Raw genomic sequence first — 7,052 nt, forward strand, 5'->3', positions numbered from 1 at the left:
TGTCCCAATATCGCTTCACTCTTGCATTTCCCTCCCTCCCACCGTGCCTATCCTACCCCTCTAGGTGGTCACAAAGCACCGAGCTGATCTCCCTGTGCTATGCGGCTGATTCCCACCCGCTATATATTTTACGTTTGGCAGTGTATATGTATATGTCCATGCCACTCTGTCACATTGTCCCAGCTTACCCTCCCCCTTCCCCGTATCCTCAAGTCCATTCTCTAGTAGGTCTGTGTCTTTATTCCCATCTTACCACTAGGTTCTTCATGACCTTTTTTTTTTTTCAGATTCCATATATATGTGTTAGCATACAGTATTTGTTTTTCTCTTTCTGACTTACTTCACTCTCTGTGACAGACTCTAGGTCCATCCACCTCACTACAAATAACTGAATTTCGTTTCTTTTATGGCTGAGTAATATTCCATTGTATATATATGCCACATCTTCCTTATCCATTCATCTGTTGATGGGCATTTAGGTTGCTTCCATGAACTGGCTGTTGTAAATAGAACTGCAGTGAACATTTTGGTACATGACTCTTTAAGAATTATGGTTTTCTCAGGGTATATGCCCAGTAGTGGGATTGCTGTGTCATATGGTAGTTCTATATTCAGTGTTTTAAGGAACCTCCATACTGTTCTCCATAGTGGCTGTATCAATTTACATTCCCACTGACAGTGCAAGAGGGTTCCCTTTTCTCCACACCCTCTCCAGCATTTATTGTTTGTAGAATTTTTGATGATGGCCATTCTGACCAGTGTGAGATGACGTCTCATTGTAGTTTTGATTTTCAATTCTCTAATGATTAATGATGTTGAGCATTCTTTCATGTGTTTGTAGGCAATCTGTATATCTTCTTTGGGGAAATGTCTATTTAGATCTTCTGCCCATTTTTGGATTGGGTTGTTTGTTTTTTTGATATTGAGCTGCATGAGCTGCTTGTAAATTTTAGGGATTAATCCTTTGTCACTTGCTTCATTTGCAAATATTTTCTCCCATTCTGAGGGTTGTCTTTTTGTGTTGTTTATGGTTTCCTTTGCTTTGCAAAAGCTTTTAATTTTCTTTAGGTCCCATTTGTTTATTTTTGCTTTTATTTCCATTTCTCTAGGAGGTGGGTCAAAAAGGGTCTTGCTGTGATTTATGTCATACAGTATTCTGCCTATGTTTTCCTCTAAGAGTTTCATAGTGTCTGGCCTTACATTTAGGTCTTCAATCCATTCTGAGTTTATTTTTATGTATGGTGTTAGAGAGTGTTCTCATTTCATTTCTTTACATGTAGCTGTCCAGTTTTCCCAGCACCACTTATTGAAGAGGCTGTCTTTTCTCCACTGTGTATTCTTGCCTACTTTATCAAAGATAAGGTGACCATATGTGCATAGGTTTATCTCTGGGCTTTCTATCCTGTTCCATTATCTATATTTCTGTTTTTGTGCCAGCGCCATGCTGTCTTGATTACTGTAGCTTTTTTGTATAGTCTGAAGTCTGGGAGCCTGATTCCTCCAGCTCCATTTTTTTTTTTTCTGAAGATAGCTTTTGCTATTCAGGGTCTTTTTTGTTTCCATACAAACTGTGAAGTTATATGTTCTACTTCTGTGAAAAATGCCATTGGTAGTTTGATAGGGATTCCATTGAATTTGTAGATTGCTTTGGGTAGTATAGTCATTTTCAAAATGTTGATTCTTGCAACCCAAGAACATGGTATATCTCTTCATCTGTTTGTATCATCTTTAATTTCTTTCATCAGTGTCTTATAATTTTCTGCATACAGGTCTTTTGTCTCCTTAGGTAGGTTTATTCCTAGATGTTTTATTCTTTTTGTTGCAATGGTAAATGGGTGTGCTTTCTTAACTTCACTTTCAGATTTTTCATCATTAGTGTATAGGAATGCAAGAGATTTCTGTGCCAGACTCTTCAAGAATAAAAGGGAGACCACTCAAATCAATAGAATTAGAAATGAAAAAGATGAAGTAACAAGTGACACTGCAGAAATTCTAAGGATCATGAGAGATTACTACAAGCAACTCTATGCCAATAAAGTGGACAATCAGAAAGAATTGGACAAATTCTTAGAAATGCACTACCTTCCACGACTGAACCAGGAAGAAATAGAAAATATGAACAGACCAGTCACAAGCACTGAAATTGAAACTGTGAATAAAAATCTTTCAACCAACAAAAGCCCAGGACCAGATGGCTTCAGAGGTGAATTCTTTCAAACATTTAGAGAAGAACTAACACCTATCCTTCTCAAACTCTTCCAAAATATAGCAGAGGGAGGAACACTCCCAAACTCATTCTATGAGGCCACCATCACCCTGATATCAAAACCATACAAAGATGTCACAAAAAAAGAAAAGTACACGCCAATATCACTGGTGAACATAGATGCAAAAATCCTCAACAAAATACTAGCAAACAGAATCCAACAGCACTTTAAAAGGATCATACACAATGATCAAGTGGGGTTTATCCCAGGAATGGAAGGATTCTTCAATGTATGCAAATTAATCAATGTGATACACCATATTAAAAAATTGAAGGAGAAAAACCATATGATCATCTCAATAGATGCAGAGAAAGCTTTCAACAAAATTCAACACCTATTTATGATAAAAAAACCCTGCAGAAAGTAGGCATAGAGGGAACTTTCCTCAACATAATAAAGGCCATGTATGACAAACCCATAGCCAACATCGTCCTCAATGATGAAAAAGTGAAAGCATTTTTTCTAAGATCAGGAACAAGACAAGGTTGCCCGCTCTCACCACTCTTATTCAACATGGTTTTGGAAGTTTTAGCCACAGCAATCAGAGAGGAAAAAGAAATAAAAGGAATCCAAATTGGAAAAGAAGAAGTAAAGCTGTCACTGTTTTCAGATGACATGATACTATACATAGAGAATCCTAAAGATGCTACCAGAAAACTATTAGAACTATTCAATGAATCTGGTAAAGTAGCAGGATACAAAATTAATGTCCATTCTCCTGACTATTCGAACTTGTAGTAGAGCTATTAGCCAACACAATTAAAAAACCAAGCACTAAAAAAGCGGTTATAGGCATAAGAATTGAAAGAAAACAATAAAATTCTGTAGAATATAGTATTTATTTGGGCAAGTTGAGAAATGTAGTGATAAAGCTAAAATAAAAAATAAAATTTTGGTAAATTTATGTAAAAAATTAATGACTTTGTATATATAAACAATAACCAGAATCAAGATATAATGGAAAAGAGAATCTTATATATAATAGCAACAGATATGATAATGTTCTTAGGAATAAACTTACTGGGTGGGCCAAATGTGCTTCTGTTTTTTTAAGTAAAAATAAAAGACACATTTTTTCATTTTCACCAAGAACTTTATTGAACAACATTTTCACCTTTTTGTTCCACTACCTTCTGCCATTTTTTCAGGCAATTTCATAATTCCATCTTCCCAAAACTTTTTTATCTTTTTGAGCAAAGAACTGTTCCAGGTGTCTTTTACAGTCTTCCAGGGAATGGAATTTTTTTCCATTAAGAGAATTTTGTAAAGACCAAAATAAATGGAAATCCGAAGTGCAAAGTTTGGTGAATACAACGGATGAATCAGAACTTCCCAGCCAAGCTGTAACAACTTTTGCCTTTTCATCAAACAAACATGCAGTCTTGTATTATCCTGATGGAAGACTATGCGTTTTCTGTGGATTAATTCTAGATGCTTTTCCTCAAGTGCTGCTTTCAGTTTGTCTAACTGGGAGCAGAACTTTTTGGAATTAATTGTTTGGTTTTCCGGAAGGAGCTCATAATAGAGAATTAACTTCCAGTCCCACCATATACACAACATCACCTTCTTTGGATGAAGAACAGCTTTTGATGTGGTTGAAGGTGGTTCATTTCATTTGCCCCATGATCTCTTCCATTCCACATTATCGTACAGTAGCCACTTTTCATCACCCATCACAATTCGTTTTAAAAATGGAAAGTTTTCATTACGTTTCAGTAGAGAATAGCATGCAGAAATATGGTCAAGGTTTTACTTGCTTAACTTATATGGAGCCTAAACATCAAAGTGATTCCCAAAACCAAGTGGTGCAAATGATTTGCAATGCTTGACTTGGATATTTTGAGTATGTCAGCTATCTCCCATGTGGTATAATGTTGATTGTTCTCAATTATGGTTTCAATATGATCGCTATCAACTTCAACTGGTCTACCCGAACGTGGAGCATCATCCAGAGAAAAATCTCCAGCACAAAACTTCGCAAACCACTTTTGACACGTTTCAGCAGTCACAGAACCTTCTCCATACATTGCCCAAATCTTTTTTTGCGTTTCAGTTGCATTTTTACCTTTTTTGAAATAATAAAGCATAATATGCCAAAAATGTTGCTTTTTTTCTTCCACCTTCAATATTAAAATGGCTACACACAAATTCACAAATTTTGGTAAGTATTTTTTTAAATGCATGCTGATATGACAACTGTCATATACAATCTAACAAAATTGTTTTGAATGAAGTTAAAGACAACTAAGTGCTACTAGAGCCATCTTATGGAAAAAAACACATGAACATTTTGGTCGATCCAATATAATGTGGAAAAGCTATATAAGAACAAGTTTAAAGACTCCTGAAAGCAATATAAAGTAGGAAAAATATCTTTTGGTCTTGCATAGGAATGCTCAATATCATTTAGATAGAATTAGCTCTCAAATTTAATGCATTCTTATTTTTTTTTAAATACCATCAAGTTACTGTTGTTGTTTTTCTTAGAGAAAGACAAGTTGATTCTAAATTTCTTCTGGAGAAAAAGAAAACATGCAAGAATAGCTACAACACACTATGAAAAAATAGCAATGAGGGGAGACTAACCTAACCAAAAATAAAACATGCTATAAATTCTTGATAATTAAAGCCATATGGTACTGGCACTTGAATAAACAGAGTAGTTAAATAAAATAGAAAATTTTGAAATACACCCATGTACATATTGAAACTTACTACATAGTAATGGTGACATCACCGTTATGACTGGGGAAAGATATACATTAAAAAAAATGCTGTTGGGACAACTGGACAGCCATTTGATACAAGGTAAAATTTGACCCATAATTCATACTGTAAAAAGAATAATCTCCAAATGATTTAGAGATCTATATGTAAAAAATGGAAATCTTAATATTAGAAAATAATACAAGTAGATTCTGTAATAACCTGGGAGTGTAGAAAGGACTTCAATCAAAGAATCAAAATTCAAGGAGCTTCAAGATGGCGGAAGAGTAAGACGTGGAGATCACCTTCCTCCCCACAGGTACATTAGAAATACATCTACATGTGTAACAACTCCTACAGAACACCTACTGAATGCTGGCAGAAGACCTCAGACCTCCCAAAAGGCAAGGAACTCCCCACGTACCTGGGTAGGGCAAAAGAAAAAAGAAAAAACAGAGACAAAAGAATAGGGATGGGACATGCACCAGTGGGAGGGAGCTGTGAAGAGGAAAGTTTTCCACACACTAGGAAGGCCCCTTCTGGGCGGAGACTGTGGGTGACAGAGAGGGGAAGCTTCAGAGCCGTGGAGGAGAGCACAGCAACAGGGGTGCAGAGAGCAAAGTGGAGAGATTCCTGCACAAAGGATTGGTGCTGACCAGCACTCACCAGCCAGAGAGGTTTGTCTGCTCACCCACTGGGATGGTTGGGGCTTGGGAGTTGAGGCTCGAGCTTCGGAGGTCAGATCCCACAGAACAGACTGGGGTTGGCTGCGTGAACACAGCCTGAAGGGGGTTAGTGAGCCACAGCTAGCCGGGAGGGAGTCGGGAAAAAGTCTGGAGCTGCTGAAGAGGCAAGAGACTTTTTCTTGCCTCTGTTTCCTTTTGCGTGAGGAAAGGGGATTAAGAGCGCTGCTTAAAGGAGTTCCAGAGAAGGGCGCGAGCCACAGCTATTGGCTCGGACCCAAGAGACGGGCAAGAGACGCTAAGGCTGCTGCTGCAGCCACCAAGAAGCCTGTGTGAAAGCACAGGTCACTCTCCACACCTCCCCTCCTGGGAGCCTGTGCAGCCCGCCATTGCCAGGGTCCCATGATCCAGGGACAACTTCCCCGGGAGAACACACGGTGCACCACAGGCTGTTGCAACATCATGCGGGACTCTGCTGCCACAGCCTTGCCCTGCATTCCGTACCTCTCCCTCCCCTCGGCCTGAGTGAGCCAGGGCCTCTGGAATCAGCGGTTCCTTGAGTGCCATCCTGTCTGAGAGGAGAACAGACGCCCTCAGGCGATGTACACGCAGAGGTGGGTCCAAATCCAAAGCTGAACCCCAGGAGCTATGCAAACAAAGAAGAGAAAGGGAAATTTCTCCCAGCAGCCTCAGGAGCAGCGGATTAAATCTCCACAATCAACTTGATGTAGGCTGCATCTGTGGAATAACTGAATACACAACGAATAATCCCACATTGAGGAGGTGGACTTTGGGAACAACTATATATATATATATATATATATATATATATATATATTTCCCCTTTTTCTCCTTTTGTGAGTGTGTGTGTATATGCTTCTGTGTGTGATTTTGTCTGTATAGCTTTGCTTTTACCATTTGTCCTAGGGTTCTGTCTGTCCTTTTTTTTGTTTGTTTGTTTGGGTTTTTTTTTTTAGTATAGTTTTTAGGCACTTGTTATCATTGGTGGATTTGTTTTATGGTTTGGTTGCTCTCCTATTTCTTTCATTCTTTTATAACTTTTTAAAACTTTTTTCATAATAATTTTTTTCATTTTAATAACTTTATTTTATTTTATCTTCTTTCTTCTTTTTTCTCCCTTTTATTCTGAGCCGTGTGGATAACAGACTTTTGGTGCTCCAGGCAAGCATCAGGGTTGTGCCTCTGAGGTGAGAGAATGAAGTTCAGGAGGTTGGTCCACAAGAGATCTCCCAGCACCACGTAATATCAAATGGCAAATATTTTCCAGAGATCTCCATCTCAATGCCAAGACCCAGCTCCACTCAGTGACAAGCAAGCTACAGTGCTGGACACCCTATGCCAAACAAGTAGCAAGAGAGTAACACAACCACACCCA

Source organism: Lipotes vexillifer, unplaced genomic scaffold (genome assembly GCF_000442215.2).
Source record: "Lipotes vexillifer unplaced genomic scaffold, Lipotes_vexillifer_v1.1 scaffold2398, whole genome shotgun sequence".
NCBI lineage: Eukaryota > Metazoa > Chordata > Mammalia > Artiodactyla > Lipotidae > Lipotes > Lipotes vexillifer.